This window comes from Hyperolius riggenbachi, chromosome 9 (genome assembly GCF_040937935.1).
Source record: "Hyperolius riggenbachi isolate aHypRig1 chromosome 9, aHypRig1.pri, whole genome shotgun sequence".
NCBI classification, from domain to species: Eukaryota; Metazoa; Chordata; class Amphibia; order Anura; family Hyperoliidae; genus Hyperolius; species Hyperolius riggenbachi.
In genome coordinates this window covers 129,327,596-129,347,179 of record NC_090654.1, presented here as the reverse complement: position 1 = coordinate 129,347,179, position 19,584 = coordinate 129,327,596, and the positions used below count along the sequence as shown (strand labels likewise).

The following is a 19,584-nucleotide window of genomic DNA, read 5'->3' as shown; positions in this document are numbered from 1 at the left end:
CATGGTTATTCTGCTGATCCTCTGCCTCTTGGGGCAGCACGGTGGCGTAGTGGTTAGTGCTCTTGCCTTGCAATGCTGAGTCCCCAGTTCAAATCCCAGCCAGGTCAACATCTGCAAGGAGTTTGTATGTTCTCCCCATGTCTGCGTGGGTTTTCTCCGGGCACTCCGATTTCCTCCCACATCCCAAAACATAGAGATAAGTTTATTGGCTTCCCCCTAGATTGGCCCTAGACTATGATACATAAAGTGGCTTGCAAAAGTATTCGGCCCCCTTGAAGTTTTCCACATTTTGTTGCATTACTGCACCACAAATATGAATCAATTTTATTGGAATTCCACGTGAAAGACCAGTACAAAGTGGTGTACACGTGAGAAGTGGAACGAGGATCATACATGATTCCAATTTTTTTTAAAATAAATAACTGCAAAGTGGGGTGTGCATAATTATTCAGCCCCCTTTGGTCTGAGTGCAGTCAGTTGCCCATAGACATTGCCTGATGAGTGCTAATGACTAAATAGAGTGCACCTGTGTGTAATCTAATGTCAGTACAAATACAACTGCTCTGTGATGGCCTCAGAGGTTGTCTAAGAGGATATTGGGAGCAAAAACACCATGAAGTCCAAAAAAAACACCAGACAGGTCAGGGAAAAAGTTATTGAGAAATTTAAAGCAGGCTTAGGCTACAAAAAGATTTCCAAAGCCTTGAACGTCCCACGGAGCACTGTTCAAGTGATCATTCGGAAATGGAAGGAGTATGGCACAACTGTAAACCTACCAAGACAAGGCCGTCCACCTAAATTCACAGGCCGAACAAGGAGAGTGCTGATCAGAAATGCAGTCAAGAGGCCCATGGTGACTCTTGAAAAGCTGCAGAGATCTACAGCTCAGGTGGGGGAATCTGTCCATAGGACAACTATTAGTTGTGCACTGCACAAAGTTGGCCTTTATGGAAGAGTGGCAAAAAGAAAGCCATTGTTAACGGAAAAGCATAAGAAGTCCCATTTGCAGTTTGCCACAAGCCATGTCGGGGACACAGAAAACATGTGGAAGAAGGTGCTCTGGTCAGATGAGACCAAAATGGAACTTTTTGGCCAAAATGCAAAATGCTGTGTGTGGTGGAAAACTAACACTGCACTTCACTCTGAACACACCATCCCCACTGTCAAATATGGTGGTGGCAGCATCATGATCTGGGGGTGCATCTCTTCGGCAGGGACAGGGAAGCTGGTCAGAGTTGATGGGAAGATGGATGGAGCCAAATACAGGGCAATCTTGGAAGAAAACCTCCTGGAGTCTGCAAAAGACTTGAGACTGGAGCGGAGGTTCACCTTCCAGCAGTACAACGACCCTAAACATAAAGCCAGGGCAACAATGGAATGGTTTAAAAAAAAACATATTAATGTGTTAGAATGGCCCAGTCAAAGTCCAGATCTAAATCCAATCGAGAATCTGTGGCAAGATCTGAAAACTGCTGTTCACAAATGCTGTCCATCTAATCTGACTGAGCTGGAGCTGTTTTGCAAAGAAGAATGGGCAAGGATTTCAGTCTCTAGATGTGCAAAGCTGGTAGAGACATACCCTAAAAGACTGGCAGCTGTAATTGCAGCAAAAGGTGGTTCTACAAAGTATTGACTCAGGGGGCCGAATAATTACGCACACCCCACTTTGCAGTTATTTATTTGTAAAAAATGTTTGGAATCATGTATGATTTTCGTTCCACTTCTCACATGTACACCACTTTGTATTGGTCTTTCACGTGGAATTCCAATAAAATTGATTCATGTTTGTGGCAGTAATGTGACAAAATGTGGAAAACTTCAAGGGGGCCGAATATTTTTGCAAGCCACTGTATATAGACATATGATTGTGGTAGGGATTAGATTGTGTGCCCCTCTGAGGGACAGTTAGTGACAAGACAATAAACTCTGTACAGCGCTACATAATATGTCGGCGCTATATAAATACTTGAATAAATTGATAAATAATACTTTTAGCCATATACCCTGAACAAGCATGCAGCAGATCAGGTGTTTCTGACATTATTGTCAGATCTGACAAGATTAGCTGCAAGCTTGATTCTGGTGTGATTCAGCCACTACTGCAGCCAAATAGATTAGCTGGGCTGCCAGGCAACCGGTGTTGTTTAAAAATATGGCAGCTTCCATATTGTTCTCACTTCAGTTGTCTTTTAAGTCAAATATGGACCTATTTATTTCAAATAAAAAAATGTTACTGGTAAGAGTTAAAGGCAATTCTGTAGCTGTTTTAAAACTTTGATATACTCTAATGCTGGGTACACATGTTGAGATTTCCCGCTCGATTCGCGGGATCGAACGGGTCGATTCGATTATTTCAAACACGCTCGATTGGATTTCCATCGTTTTTTTATGTTAAGTATGCAAAATCGACGGCAGGAACGATCGAAATCCAATCGAGCATGTTTGAAATAATCGAATCGAACCACGAATCGAGCCGGAAATCTCAACGTGTGTACCCAGCATTACAGAATACATAGGTTAATACTGTATCTGAAAAGGATGAAATATTCAAGCTTGGCTTGCTACTATTTAATAGGTCCTGTAGGTGGCAGTGCTCACAACATATCCTCCCCGTTCTGAGGTTATGCCTGGACATGTTCTCTTCCTGACAGAAAACTTCCTGATCCGCATCTGCAGCACCAGCCTGTCTGGTAAGTGTCAGGTAGCAGCAGCTTCTAGTAAGGGGCCGATTCACTGAACATTTTCAGTTTTCACCTAAATGTGAACCTTTTTAGCATGCTACAAGCAGAAAAGACAATGCATTAATACAGATGTCAAGCTAATCAGGAAGAATGTACAGTATTTGTAATGATTTCTGCTGCTTGTGCAGTAAAGTTATTGTATAGGTAAGGTGAGTTAAAGGGAACCTAAACTGAGCAGGCAAAAAAAAAGGTTTCATTTACCTGGGGCTTCCACCAGCCCCCTGCAGACATTCTATTATGTGCCCACTCCATTACTCACCAATCATCTGGTCCCCTGCCGTGGCTCAGTTTAGTTTTTGGCAATCCAGTGCGCCTGGGCGGCCATGGGTGCGAGCTTCTTTGAATATGCTTCGTCCATGTGGCTGTCCTGCGCATGCGCATACTATGTACAAATGCGTAGTACGTGTATTGCGCATGCGCAGGATGACCACAGGGTGCCGGGAGCGCGATCAAGGACAAGAGCGTTCAGGGCTGCACAGGCGCACTGGCTTGGCCCAGTCGACAAAACGAAAACTGAGCCACGGTGGGGTACCGGATCATCGGTGAGTGAGAGTATGGGCACAGGACGTCTGCAGGGGCTGGTGAAAGCCCCAGGTGAGTAAAACTTATTTTTTTTCTGCTGGCTCGGTTAAGGTTCCCTTTAGGCTGCTTACACACCAAGACGTTACAGGCGCACGTTAGTGCGCCTGTAACGCTCCCCCAACGCACAGCAATGTAACACAAGTGGGCTGTTCACACAGCCCACATTGCGTTACATGTAACGCTGCACGTTCTGTGCAAAGTGCAGCATGCTACGGCGTTGGAGCGGCTATAGCCGCGTTAGACTGTTTGCACATGCGCAGTGGGAGGCGGAGAGGAGGCGGGGAGAGCCAGCTACAGTAGCCGCGCACATGGCCAGTGTTCTCCCCAGAATTTCTAACCAGCCGGGTGGCATGAAAAAGTAGCCGGGTGGGGAAGTAAGGTCACGTTGGGTGGAGTTGGAGGGTGATGCTGGGTGCCACTACTAGGTAGGGAGGGGCAGGGTGGATCGTGTTGGGTGCTACTTGGTAGGAAGGAGTGTAGGTGGATCATGCTGGGTGCTTTTGAATGAGGAAGTGGGTAAGGAGGAAACACACTGGGAACTACTGATGAGGAGTTACACTGGATGATCTCACATGCACACAAGCATGATGTACACATGCTTGTTGCTTGTCTATGTGCTAAACAGCATGTACTACAGAGGGGGAAAAAGGACTGGGAAAGAAAAAACAAGGAGGAATGTGTGAGAGACAAAGGGAAATGTGTGAGAGGGAGAGACAGACTAAAGGTAGAAGAAAACATATGTATATCAGTGTGGAAAAGGAAGGAGGGGGGGGGGGGCAATAAAAACAACAACACTGTGTGGGTCAGAGAGGAGAGGATTGCAAGCAGTACCATCTAAATATGAATGTAATACAAGAATGCAGCACTCTCACAGCTCCTGTAACTTGCACAGCACACTGCAGGTCTGCAGACAGGTTTACATCAATGCAACATCTCGGAGCAGAGCAGTTGGGGGAAGGACAGCAATAGGAGCTGTAAAATTGTCTGTCGCCTCTCCTCCCAGCAAAAAAAGTGCATCTGCAAGGGGGGCATGCCATAGAGGTGACGCTACACCAGGCACAGCAGCAGACGCAGCTAATGGCTATCAGTCACCACCTTACCAGGGATTAACAGATAACCATCTGCCCTGCAATGCTGTCTCCCCGGCATGAGCGAGCGCTGCCCCTGCCCCACACTCTTCCCTGTGCTCTGACATCTGACCTGCGAGGCTGGAGGTGAGGCTGGAGCACATGCTGGGAAGTTTGCTGTGATGTGAAGACTTGCTGGAGGAAGGAAGAGAGCCCGTCCTCTGCATAATAGTCATGCAGATCGGGATGGGATTCACTAGCTCCAGCTCCTTTGAAGTTCCCGCGGTGCCTGTGTGTAACTTCAGTTACCACCAGGCTCTCCCCGCCCCTCTACATCACGGCTATGCAGGAGCTGAGGGGAGGGCGGAGATAGTGTAAGTGACAGCGGCTGGCTCCAATAACACACAGCCGCTGCACACTGCATTGAATGTGGAGGAAGAAAATCTGATGCACGCTGTAACCACAGGCGGGCGGGAAGCTGAGACCAGCCGGGCACTCCGCCCGGGTAATAGGCTCTGGGGAGAACACTGATGGCTACTTAATATTCACTGCACTGGCGGGCGCTGATTGGCTGGCGGGACCACGTGATGCGGAGTGTCTCGCTCCGCATCACGTGGTCCCGCTGGCCAATCAGCGCCACTCTGGGAGACATTATAGGACTCGAGCCGCCTAACGCGGCTCACTCTACCGTCGGCTCTTGCAGCACCATACGTTGTGTTAGGTGCACGTTATGCGACCTTAACGTGCCACCTAATGCAACGTCTTGGTGTGCAAGAAGCCTTAAAGGACCACTATCATGAATCATTTAATTTTCAGCGATCTCACAGTAGACATGAAAAGTATATAGCAGCCTTGCTGTGTCTTTTTTTGTTTGTTTTTGAGATGGCCCTTTAATTTCCCATATATTACTGTAATCTGCGTCCGTCAGTCCCTCATATAGCGCTGACGGACTTTTGTAATTAGCAGTGACAGCAGGGGGAGCCTTTTCAGGTTGTGGGAAAAAAAAAAAACAGATGGTTTAGCCCTGGTTTATTAACTGCCGAAAACTGTTATGCACAAGCTCACCTGCTGCCCGTCTTCCCTATACAGCCCGCACTACCCCCGCACTATACATTTCCACAGGCTGTGATGGAGGCAGCTGTCAGCGCAGACTCTGCTGTGCAATGAGCTGCTCTCCCTATCCAGTCTTTCGCCGCCTGTCAGTTAATGATGACGAGCGGCTCTTCCCTGATGACGGACGGCTCATTGAGCCGCTGTGTAATAATTCATTTGCCGAGGAGCAGCTTAGTACACAGCGGCTCAATGAGCTGCAAGTCATCCGGGAAGAGCCGCGGGATGGACGTAAACTACGTTACAGGTAAAGTGAATCACTTTATCTTATTACAGCAGCACCTGTTAAAGGTAAACCTAAAGTGACAATAAGGGCCCCATTTTAATTTATCTAGGGCTTCTTTCAGCCTCCTGTAGTCGTCCCTCGCTGTCTTTCTGCTCCTATCCCTTCAGCTGCTGTCCTCTCCAAAAGCTGCATGCCATGTGTGCCTCAATCCCCCTCTCATGACCGGGAGCATTCTGCATTTGCTTAGTTCGAAAAAAAATTGCAGTATCCAGCGACTGCCTAAGTCAGACAGATTTTGGAGGAGCACAGCAACTGAAAGGAGAAAAACAGTGAGGGACCATGATGACTACAGGGGTCTGGCAGAAGCCCTAGGTAAGATGTCACTTTAGGATCTTTTTAAGGGGTAGAATATACTTAGGCAGCAAAGGAATACCGTAGTCAGTTCTCAATGGTGGAAGCAAGAAAATTGTACATGTATAAACAGGAAAAGGTTCTCCAGCACCCAAGGCCGAAGGTTGCCCCCATCTTCCAAGATTGTATAATCAAGGCTATCATTTATGGGCAACTTTACTTCTCATAGGTAAACCTATGGGCAGTTTCGATGCTGCCTCCCTTGCACCACTGAATAACCTACACTGGGCATGTGAGTGTCAGAACTGGACAGCAGAATAATGGAAAGAGGTTGCTTGGACTGCTGAATCATTTGTCCAGTCCATGGAGGCCCCAACTCACAGCTCACTGGACCTAAAGGTTCTGCTGCGAATGTCTTAATACCAGATACAACAAGACACCTTTAAACATCTTTCAGAGTGCGTGACTTAATTGGTCAGATGGTGACCTGAGGGGATCCTACAGAATATTAGGCAGATGTTTTTTATGTATTAGCTGATCAGTGCATTTTCCTGTCTGTGTTGAAATTCGTCACATCCAGAATGCAGAAAATACTCAGTTGGGTGTGGCCACTGGCTACAGATCAGAGTTTAACCTGGAAGCAGACCAGGACTATGAACTACAATGAAAGAACACACAAGGTACTTTTTATTGAAAGCTAAAACAAAAGTTCAGAAGTAAAGAAGATTCAGCAGCTGGTCTTATGAGCCATTTTACAACTAAGGCCGGTAATGTAAATGTTTTTCACTACAGTATTTGTAGTAGAATTATATCACATGCTTTTCATGAACATGTTAAAAAGTACCAAAATTGTAATTTTAATAAGCTTTAATGTAAAGCTCTGTATAAGAGCTGCCAGGACTGGTGGGTGTCAGCGGCCGTAACTCATCCGTTTGCCAATAAATCATTAGAGGTCTGATATTCCACTCCCCCCCCCCCCCCCCTTCCCCGCCATCAGCAAAAGCACTGTGGCAATTTATTTTCTAAAATGTTATAAACTCACCTGTCTCCGCAGCCCACAACCCAGTTCGGAGCACTACAGGTGAGAGTGGCAATAGAGATTTAGAACACTTCACATGTAAGTGGCCATAACAGTCTTGCTGATAGAGGGAGTAGAATTTTCGACCTCTAATGATTTACGGGCGAACGGGTGAGTTACTGACTCTGGCACCTGCCGAACCTTGCAGCTCTAACACAGAGCTTTACAATAAGAGCTCTTTTGCCATTCTTAAGAGAACCCGAGGTTGGTTTTAAGAGTGCTACTAGGACACAGAGGCTGGTTCTGCATACTATCACCAGCCTATGTGTCTGTACTGTGCCACCCCTGCACTCTGCTGACCCCCAGGAAAAAAACGCTGTGCTAGAAACATGCACCTTGTTGCTAGCAGGCTGTTTACCTTTGTGCTGCCTGTCACCGCCACTCCCCCGCCTCCTCTATAACGCTGCTCCTCCCTTCCCTCCAATCGGCTTACAGAGGCGGAGAGTATAGGTACCCAGGTATTTGCGGGAAGGCGCCCCATCCAAAGTTTTGCAGGGGGGCCCAGTGATTCCTTGTTACGCCCCTGAGTGTAGGTAAATAGAGTGCAAAAAGTGGTTCAATTACCTTCAAATAATTTTTAAGCATTTTTTTTGTAATACATGTTTTTCTTTATATTGAATTCTATACAGGTTACTTATTGTATAGAATTCAATAAAAAAAAAATGTTTGTTTCCAGATGTTGATGACACTGTGTGACCCTGGCGTCATCAACACTAAGTGCCAGGGAACATGTCATCGCCAAGGGAGAAGCAAATATGCAGAGGGACATGGAAGAAGACACTGGGGAAGCTATCAGAGGTAGAAGACGAGGGATCAGCAAGCCAATGGTGAGTATAAGCCCCCCACCAAGTCTCCTCCATGTGCGTGATGCAGGGTGCGCATTGGAAGCAAAGCTGCCAATCGGCAGTTTCTAAGTTAAATTGGTCCCAGAGGAGGGTGTAAAATTGCACCTCCCAACCCGTGGGATAGAGAATATTATTTGCGATGCAGTATTTAGCCCTACAGTATAGGTAGCCAGCTTTAGGTTATCCAGGTATAGGTGCCGCAGCATAGGTAGACAGGTTTAGGTACTGCAGTATAGCTAGGTATAGGTGCCGCAGTATAGGTAGACAGGTATAGGTGCTGCCCGTATAGCTAGATTTAGGTGTTGCAGTATAGGTAGACAGGTATAGGTACCGCAGTATAGGTTACCCAGCTATAGGTTAGCCAACTATAGGTGCTTCCCCACCCTTCCCCTTCCCTACTGCAACCATCTCCAGTGGAGATTGCACATCCTCCTCTGCCGTACAGCTCCATCTACTGTCTACAGTACCGAGACGCGGTTTAATGACGTCTTCAAGCCGCATCCCAGTACTGTAGAAGTAGATGAAGCTGTACGCAGTGGAGGAGGGTGTGCGACTGCCACTGCACAGATGGACCATCAGTAATCCTCACTTGATGCAAATGCCGGGGACCTGGGGTGTTCGAAGAGAGAGGAGAGGGTGGTCGCAGCAGGTGGGGGATGTTGACCGCTGCAGGGAGGGGAGATTGATACGGGCAGGGAATATCAGGGGGGGGGGAGACCAATGCAGGGAAGGAAGGAGGAAGGATAGGAAACTGCGGGCGGGCGTGGAATCGCTGGGGGGAGAGATCGCTGCAGGTAAGCACAGCAACTTCTCTGCCTTGCCGGGTCCGCTTATGGACTCCCCTAGGACAGATGGATCTTTGCACACCTTGGTTCAGTTAATGTCTAATAATATTACAGCATTTTTTTGTAATGTATATATTTTTTTTAACCTCCCTGGTTAAAAAAAAGCAGTACTTTTTTTCAAGAATTTTAGACCTCCAAATCTAAAGTTGTAACTCACAAAAATATGTCAGAATAAAGGCCTGGTAGACATTCTGCATATAAATGAAAGACTGGAACACAAATTTGTTGAAATAATTAAATTTATCAATAAACTGAAAAAAAAATAGCAAAACTGTACAAATAAGACAGCAGATTATCTATATAGGATGTACATGCAGAACAGTATATACACCTCCCGTGTGTGGTATTTCTTGAAACGGAACGGCACACAGGGCAACATTACAGTCAGGACAGTACATTCGGGATTCCTTACGGACTTTTTTCCCTATGACATCAGTTTTGCTGCAGCAAACCACACACATCCTGGTTGGTGAATTTTTTTAGACGCTCAGGATTAACTACATAGTATGCACGGTGCCCAACTCTGGCATCTGATGATGAGGTCTGGTACTTTATGCAAATGTATTTGCAAACCTTCCAGATAAAGTCTGCATGTGTTGCTGGCCTGTCACTATGCTGTTTGTACAGGATGTACGCATTCCAAAGAGACTGTTCCATCAGATGTCTAAATATTTTTTTGTAATATTTTTTTGTTGTTGCTTGCGGACTGCGGGGTAGACCGTCATTACCTGGTCGGCTCTGTCCACCCCACCCATCGTGTTATTATAGTCCAGGATGGCTTGAGGCTTGTCGTCGACTTTTCCTCCTCATGTCCTGGTGGTGACAGTTGATGTGTCAAGGACCGTGCTGAGGACACACACATCTTTCTTGTCCCACCAGCAGAGAGCCAACATTTTTCCTTTCTGCCATGCAACAATGCCCCCTTTTTAAATTTTGTTTGGCAAGCTGGTTGGCATTTCTCGTCGGTTAGGCCAAACAGTGCTGTAGGCATCAGATTTCAAAAAGTTCAGGGGAACTGTAAAATATATCTGTGGTCACACAGTATCCCTTGTTCAGGTAAGGCTCCACCAAGGACAGCGCAGATGCTGTCACCAGTCCATAGTTGTTGAAAGCGGGGTTAAATTTTGTCCCTTTTCCTGTATACAGAATTCTGTTCCATATATAGCCCATTGCTGACTTGCATAGCATAAAGGATTTCACTCCAAAGCGGTCCTCTTGGATGCTATGTACTGTATCCAGGATAGTCTGCCCTTGTAGGCCATCAGGCTTTCATCAACACTTATGTCCCTCTGGGGTACATAAGTGTTCTGGAAGTTTTCCACCACCAGCTGATAAACCTCCCACATTTTTTTCAGCTTTGGCACAGGGTGGGTGGACTCGTCAAAGGTGGTGTTGTCTGAAAAGTGAAGATATTTCATTATCAGTCCAAAACGGTATTCAGACATTACTGTGCCATAGAAGGGGGTAGCTATGATCTTGTTAGTAGACCAATACTGTTTCTGCAGGGGCTTCCCCACCACCCGCTGAAGAGTAATAAGTCTGAGAAAAAGCTGTACATCCTCCTTGGTGACCGGCTCCCACGTCCTGCTCTTTAAAAAGGTCCCTCGTGGAGTAGCCAGTTCTTGCGTGGCGTAGGTGTTTGTCTCCACCACGGTCTTCTCAATGACAACGTCACTGAAAAAGAGCTGCTAGTACGCCAGGGGGTTATGCTCAGAGTCAATCTTCAGGCCGGGCTCCCCAGTAAAAGGGAAACGTGGGGGTGGTGGCGGAGTCTGAGTTGTTTCGATTGAGCACCAAACCCGTACATCACGAACCTCAGTATCGGGGGTGATGGAGTCACCATCACTCTCGCTATCCGAGTCAGATGACAGATCCCCAGGTGCGTCACTGTCACTCGAGTCCGCCAGCGACTACAGATCAGGATCGCTGTCTTTAAACTCCATCAGCGCTTCCAGTGTGAGACGCCTTGAGGCTGACGCCATAGCAGGTGACGGGCAGGTGACAGGCATAGAGTAATGAAATGCAGGCGGAGGCGGCAGGCAAAGAGAATAGTTGTAATCCAGGCCAAAGTTGGTACAGGCAGCAGACAAAGGTGGTAGTAAAAATGCAGGCAAAAATCGGTACAAAGGAAAACAAATCCCCAAAAAATCAGCAAATCAGCAGATCTCAAGGTGGCCACTAACAATTCTAGCGAAAAATCATTTGAGCGATCAGATAATTCTGATTGGAAGAAAAATTGTTCACTACACCAGCAACTAACCAATCTTTGCTTCCTATCTATCACAACCAACAAGAAAATCCACATTTTGGTTTGACAATTTTATAATTCTTCATAATTGATTGTACCCATCAACTGAGATTAATTGCAACCAATCTGATCAGAATTTCTGATCGCTCGAATAATTTTTTGCTAGAAATTTGACTGTTAGTGGCCACCTTCACAGACAGCACTTGCTCAGAGGCAGCAGGGAACCAAATTGCTACAATGCATTGGATACAAATGCATTTGACACATTTGTATCCAATACAATGCAGAATTAGGGCCAATCAGGTTTTCATTTTCAAATTTCCCGCCCTCCCCATGACACCATGCTGCCCCCGATGTCACACCACACCGCCGCTCCGCTCATCTGATTGCCCGCCGGGTCCCTGGAAGAAGAGCGGGGCTGTGGGGAACCCCGTGGCCGGAGACTATCGTAGGCACCCAGGGAGAGAAGGGGAGACATGCTGGAGTCCCACTGCGCAGCTCCAATCGCGCGCAGGACTCAGAAAACAACTGAAAACAAGGTAATTAGCTGGCCCAAGCTGAGCACGGGGTTAACGCTAGTAGCTAATTTCTCCCACCCCGAGCTCAGCTTGGCCTTACCGCTAGGGAGTTTAATATTGAATTCGATACAAAAAAAAAATGGTGAGCATAAGCCTCCCACCAAGTCTCCCCATGTGCTTGATGCAGGGTGCGCATTGGAAGCAAAGCTTCCAATCGGCAGTTTCTAGGATAAATAGCTCCCAGGGGAGGGTGTAAAATTGCACCCCCCAACCTGTAGGATAGAGAATATTATTTGCGATGCAGTATTTAGCCTTCCCAGTATAGGTAGTCAGGTATAGGTGCCCCCAGTATAGGTTAGCCAGGCATAGTTGCCTCAGTATAGGTTAGCCAGGTATAGGTGCCGCAGTATAGGTAGCTAGGTTTAGGTACCACAATATAGGTTATAGGCCTTTTTCCAGAACATTATAGAGAGTGGCTTAGCTTTTAGCGCCATCTAGTGATGTAAATTATTGCAGTAAGGTACAATATATAGAAATACACACCTTTGAAATGGCATAATTATAAAGCAATCAAAACACAGAATTGTAATTATAAACAAAAGTCCAAAACAAACACGGGGCTTTATATGAACAAATAGTCCTTTAACCACTTGCCGACCGCACACTCATAACGTGCGTCGGCAAAGTGGCAGCTGCAGGACCAGCGACGCAGTACTGCGTCGCCAGCTGCAGCCTAATTAATCAGGAAGCAGCCGCTTTAATCAGGAAGCGGCTGCTTCCTGTCAATTCACGGCAGGGGGCTCCGTGAATAGCCTGCGGGCCGCCGATGGCGGCTCGCAGGCTAAATGTAAACACAAGCGGAAATAATCCGCTTTGTTTACATTTGTACGGCGCTGCTGCGCAGCAGCGCCGTAAGGCAGATCGGCGATCCCCGGCCAATCAGCGGCCAGGGATCACCTCCATGTGACAGGGGACGTCCTGTCACTGGCTGCACAGGACGGATAGCGTCCTGTGCAGCCCAGATCTCCCGGGGGTGGTAGGTAGGAGAGGGAGGGGGAGGATTTCGCCGCGGAGGGGGGCTTTGAGGTGCCCCCCCGCAAAATGCCAGCCAGGAGGAGCGATCAGACCCCCCCTGCACATCATCCCCCTAGTGGGGAAAAAAGGGGGGCGATCTGATCGCTCTGAGTGCCCTTTGATCTGTGCTGGGGGCTGCAGAGCCCACCCAGCACAGATCACCTAAAACAGCGCTGGTCCTTAAGGGGGGGTAAAGGGTGGGTCCTCAAGTGGTTAATTCCTCTCAATATGAGTTTTCTTCCATATATAAGACAGACATGCGGTTTATATTCGGATTCCCAAATCGCACAAAGGTTGCCTGACACGTGTTTCACGGCACAAGGCCGCTTCCTCAGAGGCACACAGTATACATATACATCTGTTAAAAACATAATATAGATTGTACAAAAGGTTACATACCAATCAGGATTTCTGCGTATATCAGGATACAGCGGCCAATAAAATAAAAAGATCTTACCAGTAATGGACCCACAAACATAAGTCCACGATCTAGAGAATTTTCAAAGATAATTCTCATAAATATCAACCATACCCAAACAATTATATAGTTGTATTTATCCCACCACACCATCACCAAAGATCGTGCAGTCATCAAAGCTGGCAAAGTAATTAGTTCCATATGTGCACATACATATAGGCATACATGCATATACACCTCCAAGTGATAGTTACATGCAAACGATCCAATATTATTCCTAAGATCAGTATGGGCATCAAAAAGCCCATATTGGCAATTGGCAAGCCCAATATTAGGCAAGCCCAATATAATAGTAAAAGTAGTTAAAACCACAGAGTGACCATACAGAGACAATATGTAATTAATCCCATAGTGATAATTCCTCCAGATATATAGACACTTTATTGTAATACAGTGCATAGATTCAAAATAACCCATGTAGATCAGCATCATATATAAGGGGTTGTATGGACCAAAAAAATAGTCCCCAAGCATCCCCCCATGCATAGCATCATATTCCACATTTGTATACTCAAACATAAACAAGTCCTATAAGGAGAAAAGTAGTCCCCAGTAGAACCCGACAGAAGTTGTGAAAGAGTTATATATAGTATAAGGTCACAGCCACAGACATACCTGTCAAAGAACCAGTGTATTCATTCAGCGACGATATCATGGACGCCGGCATGCATCCATGAATAGTGAGAGACACCCTAGTGCTATACTCGTGACTACATATGCCCCGTGTCAGCCAATCCAGAAAGTGCAAGGGAGGAGCCAGAGGGGAACGTGCCATTACCTCCAACGTGGCATAGATTTTTGGACGATATATTCCTCGTATGGGAGGGTACAGAACAGGAACTACATGAATTTGTTAATTGGCTTAATACCAATGAATGGAACCCCTTATATATGATGCTGATCTACATGGGTTATTTTGAATCTATGCACTGTATTACAATAAAGTGTCTATATATCTGGAGGAATTATCACTATGGGATTAATTACATATTGTCTCTGTATGGTCACTCTGTGGTTTTAACTACTTTTACTATTATATTGGGCTTGCCTAATATTGGGCTTGCCAATTGCCAATATGGGCTTTTTGATGCCCATACTGATCTTAGGAATAATATTGGATCGTTTGCATGTAACTATCACTTGGAGGTGTATATGCATGTATGTCTATATGTATGTGCACATATGGAACTAATTACTTTGCCAGCTTTGATTACTGCACAATCTTTGGTGATGGTGTGGTGGGATAAATACAACTATATAATTGTTTGGGTATGGTTGATATTTATGAGAATTATCTTTGAAAATTCTCTAGATCGTGGACTTATGTTTGTGGGTCCATTACTGGTAAGATCTTTTTATTTTATTGGCCGCTGTATACTGATATACGCAGAAATCCTGATTGGTATGTAACCTTTTGTACAATCTATATTATGTCTTTAACAGATGTATATGTATACTGTGTGCCTCTGAGGAAGCGGCCTTGAGCCGTGAAACACGTGTCAGGCAACCTTTGTGCGATTTGGGAATCCGAATATAAACCGCATGTCTGTCTTATATATGGAAGAAAACTCATATTGAGAGGAATTAAAGGACTATTTGTTCATATAAAGCCCCGTGTTTGTTTTGGACTTTTGTAAAAATTGGATCTTGGGGTGGAACAACACTATCTGTTTTTTATTAATAATTGTATTGCTATTGTAATTATAAACCAACAAATATCACTTAACTTAAGTATAACTAACAACATAAAAAGTCACATATCCATAAAACCCAACAGCCTACCCTGTCCTATCATAATAGATATAACCTCATACCCATTAAGAAAGAACAGAAAAACATTTTGAACACTATCTGAGCCATAGGCTGTCATATTCTGTTCTGTACTCAACCACAGTTTACACAAATGCAGAGTCCACTCAGACTGTAAGTATGTATTGCAGTAGTTGATGGGGAAGACAGGACCTCAGGTGGATGTCCCATCCTGAGTTGCAAATATACTGTATATGGTATGTGCCTGAAAAATAAAACCACCCAAAAAGACAGGATCATAGCAGAGAGAACCCAAAAAACAAGAGGATGGGGGGGAGTAGTCATGCAAACAGATATCCGGAATGTCCATTACAGTAATCACGGATGACGGATGCAATATAAAATTTATACTGAACAAGAGTTTTCCATGTAGATTCCTCATGTAGTATGGACAGATTTCGCAGCAATGACAAATCAACAAGGCAGTTAATAATTTACCCAAAGAGGGAGAGTGTAAACGGAGATTACTTCAGGTTACTTCAAGGTAGCTAAATTAACTGCAGCTGACAGTTGAGGTTACCGCAGAGCAAGGTATAGGTGACATGTAAAGTACCTTATTTGATGATTGAAAGTGGTTGGGGTTCTGTGGTCAGTCCTTCAACCAGTGTGGCACTTCTTTAGGATCAGTAAAGAACAAAGCCTTGTTGATCACCTGTAGCTTCATTGGGTAAAGCAATAGGCTAGTTGTTGCTGTGTTTCTGTTTAGCTGAGGGGAACTTGGCAAAGAGCCATTAGACTTTCATGCTGAAGTCTGGGTAGAACGAGAAATTGGAATTCCTTTGTTGAACGGTGCCCTTTTCCCTGACTCCACTTAGCACTGCACTGCACTGTAGTTTAAAAGCTTCAGAATTAAGGTTCTGGGAGGGCTCCTCAGAGTAGTGATTTAGGCAAGATACGATGGACTGACAGCAGAGAAAGTATTTCTGCTGGATACACACCATGAGTTTCCGCGTCGAATGCATCCGTCGATACACGTCGATTCGATTATTTCCGAGCATTTCCGAACGAATTTTGATGATTTTTAGGTCGATTGCCATGTAAAGTATGCAAATCGACCTAACGATCCATCGAAGCTTGAATCGGACATGTCGGAAATAATCGAATCGACACGTATCGACGGACGCATCGAACGCGGAAACGCATGGTGTGTATCCAGCATTATTACAAAGAGATTAATCAGCAAGTCTATAAACTTCTCAGAACTGCCTTCAGAATTTTTCAAGAAGTCCAACAATGCGTACATCGTAGCCTGTTCTTGAGTTTCCTGTTTGTCAGCTGCCCCAGCTCAGCAGAGATAGGCCACATAGTGTCCTTCAGGATGCTAATGCTCTGTTTTATCCTCGAGGTCATTTAAGTTATGCAGATCCTGCCTAAGGAAGGAGACATCTGCACAGACCCCATCTAGTGTAGTGGTGGGTGGATGACATATTAGTTCCCTTGGAGCACATGAGGGTAAAGCTACATACTCACGGGGGACAATTGTCCCCCGTCGCATGCGTGCACGTGAACAGGGAGCGACAGCTCCCTGCCAGCGACAGCTGTCCACACGTCTCGCCAGAAAGGCAGAGACGCGGCGGAAACTGTTTGTGAATGGAGCATCACCCGGCCGGATGCTCCATTCACTTACGTAGGTCTCCTGTCACTAGCCCGCGTACTCACGCGGGACTAGCGACAGTTCCGGCAAAGTTGCGGCGACAGCTGTAGCCGGCGATTGAACATGTTCAATCACCTGACGACAGCTCCGACGGGCGACTGTTCGGGGCGCGCGCATAATACACACGGGCGACCTGTCGCCGCAACACGCGCGTGCCACGTGGTTGCGGCGACGGCCGTACCCCGTGTGTATGGGCCTTTAGAGCTTGTCGCTGCAGTAACTTTGGAGGCAGTTTACAGCTGAATTCCGATTTCGTTGAAATTCCGTGTACCGCATGCGAAAACCGAATTTCGTGTTCCGAATTTTCGTGTTCCGAGTGCATTTCTATTGAAGTCAATAATGCCAACTTCTGCGGTTAATTGTAAAGCCCCTGTACATGCTATCATCACCACATTTGGCATGTATATTAAGCAGATGAGTAGGAACATGGTAAAAAATAATTTTGTGAAAAGACCTTATAGTTTTTGAGCAAATCGATTTCAAAGTTTCATAGGAAAAATGGTTTTTAAACTGTGTAAAATGAGCTATACCAGCCGGCATGGTCCATGGTATGGGGGGCTCTGGAGGAGAGGGGCGGTCAACCTCCCCCTCTCCCCCAGAGCCCTTGTCCAATGCATGGACAAGGGGCTCTTCCCTACCTCCGGTGCCCCAGGAGGAGGTCGGGGCCGCCGACGTCCTGGGGGGTTCATGGTGCCATCCGGGGTTCCCCTTTAACAAGCGGATCCCGGAAGCCGCCCCCTCCCCAGGAGAAATGAGTATAGGGGTACACGGTACCCCTTACCCATTTCAGCAGAGTTAAAAAAAGAAATAAAAACACGACAACGAAAAAAAGTCCTTTATTGTTCTAAATTAACCAGGGATACTTACCTTGCGAAAATCCCACGCCAGTATCCTTAGGAGTCGTCCCACGCCAGTATCCTCTTAGGACTTCTCACCACCCTCCCACACCAACGAACTCCCGCCACTGAATGGTCACAGTCAGCCTCTGCATCTGTATAGCAGAGGCTATGAACACGAAAATGTTGCCTTTGAAACAAGACATTTCGGCAAACAGTGATGCGATCAAAATGGCCACTGGGAAATCCCGGAACACTGGAGGCCACACTAGAGTGGCGAAACCAGACATTTTTCACATAGATGGTGGGTCCAGGTGACCAGAGCATGAGGTGCCCTGGTCCCCTGGACCCACCTATTTATGTGAAATAACGCTCAATCTGACACTCTGAGGTGTCCTCCGGGGAACGGGGATTTCCCAGCAGCCATTTTGTTTATGACACTGTTTGCCGAAAATTCTTGTTTTAGCAAACAATTTTCGTGTTTCTAGATTATGCAATACAGATTGCAGAGGCTGTCTATAGCCATTCAGCCCCGGGAGTTGGGCGGGTGCGTGGGACCACTCCTGAGGATACTGGCATGCAGGGTCGGACTGGGCCACAGTAGTACAGTTTTTTTCCCTCCGGTGGGCCCTGCCTCCAGGTCTCTGGTGCCCCCTCCTTGTCTGAAAGAGCTCCAATTGCTGCCTGCAGCACAAAAATTCTCTTCTCAGTGCTGTAATCACTCATGGGCTCGATTCACAAAGCGGTGCTAACCCAGTTAGAGACTTTAGGCATGATAACCATTGCACCACGCTGGTGAAAAGCCAGTTTAGGTGTGATAAGTTTAGGCATGATAAGTTTAGGTGTGATAAGTTTAGGCATGTTAAGTTTAGATAAGTTTAGATCGCTTGCAAAGTCCCGCACGCAAAGCAGCGCCATTAAACTTTATACGAAGTGCACCAGACTTTGCTAGCATAAAACTTTGATCAGCGGTGCACTGTGGTGCTAACCCAGTTGGCGCTTAAACTTATCATGCCTAAACGTATCACACCTAAACTTATCATGCCTAAACTTATCACACCTAAACTTATCACACCTAAACTTATCATGCCTAAACTGAGTTTAGGCATGATAAAGGGCTTTTCACCAGCGTGCTAACTGTTAGCACCGTTTTGTGAATCAGGCCCATGCTGAGAGCAGTGGCGTAGCTAAGGAGCTGTGGGCCTCGATGCAAATTTTACAATGGGGCCCCCCCAAGCACTCTATACATAACTATTGATACAACACACCAAAACCTGCCAATGGCAACTACAGTGTCAGAGGTGCAAGAAGGGGATGGGAAACATGATTACCACTATTCAAAGTATCTGCAGAAGTGATTATTATGAGCACAGGACCAATAGAGAGCTAATACTGTAGTTGAGGCAGGGCCCTTCGGGGGTCACTCTGGCACAAGGGCCCCGATGCGGTCGCAACCTCTGCAAAGTAGGACATTACTTTATATTGAAGGAGGGGACTCTATGCAAAGTTTTGCTGGGCAGCAGTGTCTCTGAATTACAATGCTGCTAAGATCATGTACATTTGGCCCTGTCCATAATACATCATGACCACGCCCACCTTCCGGTGCATGGTCACGCCCTTTTTTCACCGCAATCATGGGATGTGTGGGCCCCAGGTTGAAATTTCTTTGGTGAGCCCCCAGTGTCCCAGTCCGACCCTGCTGGCGTGGGACCACTCCTGAGGATACTGTCGTGGGATTATTGCAAGGTAAGTATCCCTGGTTAATCCAGAGTAATAAAGGACTTTTTTCGTTGTGGTGTTTTTATTTCTTTTTTTAACTAAATGTTCCTTTGCATGGTTCATGGCCAATGCTTTTTTTTTTTTTTTAGGGGGGGGGGGGTGATTAACAAAAAACATTTTAAAACAAATTACTACCCCTTTCCTACAGTCTTCCTCCCATGTCACATCCCTGAAATCTTACTTCGACATTTGAAAGATTGTTACTTCCCTGACATTTACCTGAATGGCGGGGATGTACTGTAACTGTGACATTCATGCCTTTCTCCAGTACAGTGAATGGAGCTTGTAACATCTTTACTTCCATAAGACCAGGAGGCTGGGCCACTGTATTGACCCTCCTCTA

At 46.1% G+C, this 19,584-nt stretch overlaps 1 protein-coding gene across 1 annotated transcript in view; it reads left to right on the top strand.

Moving 5' to 3' along the window:
- Positions 1–2,632: 2,632 nt before the first annotated feature.
- LOC137532687 (NACHT, LRR and PYD domains-containing protein 6-like) overlaps positions 2,633–19,584 on the top strand; it is a 91,608-nt gene continuing 74,656 nt past the window's right edge. Inside the window, exon 1 of the mRNA XM_068253502.1 lies at positions 2,633–2,690. The gene's annotated coding sequence lies outside the window, so the exon portion shown is untranslated. The remainder of the gene's footprint in view (positions 2,691–19,584) is intronic.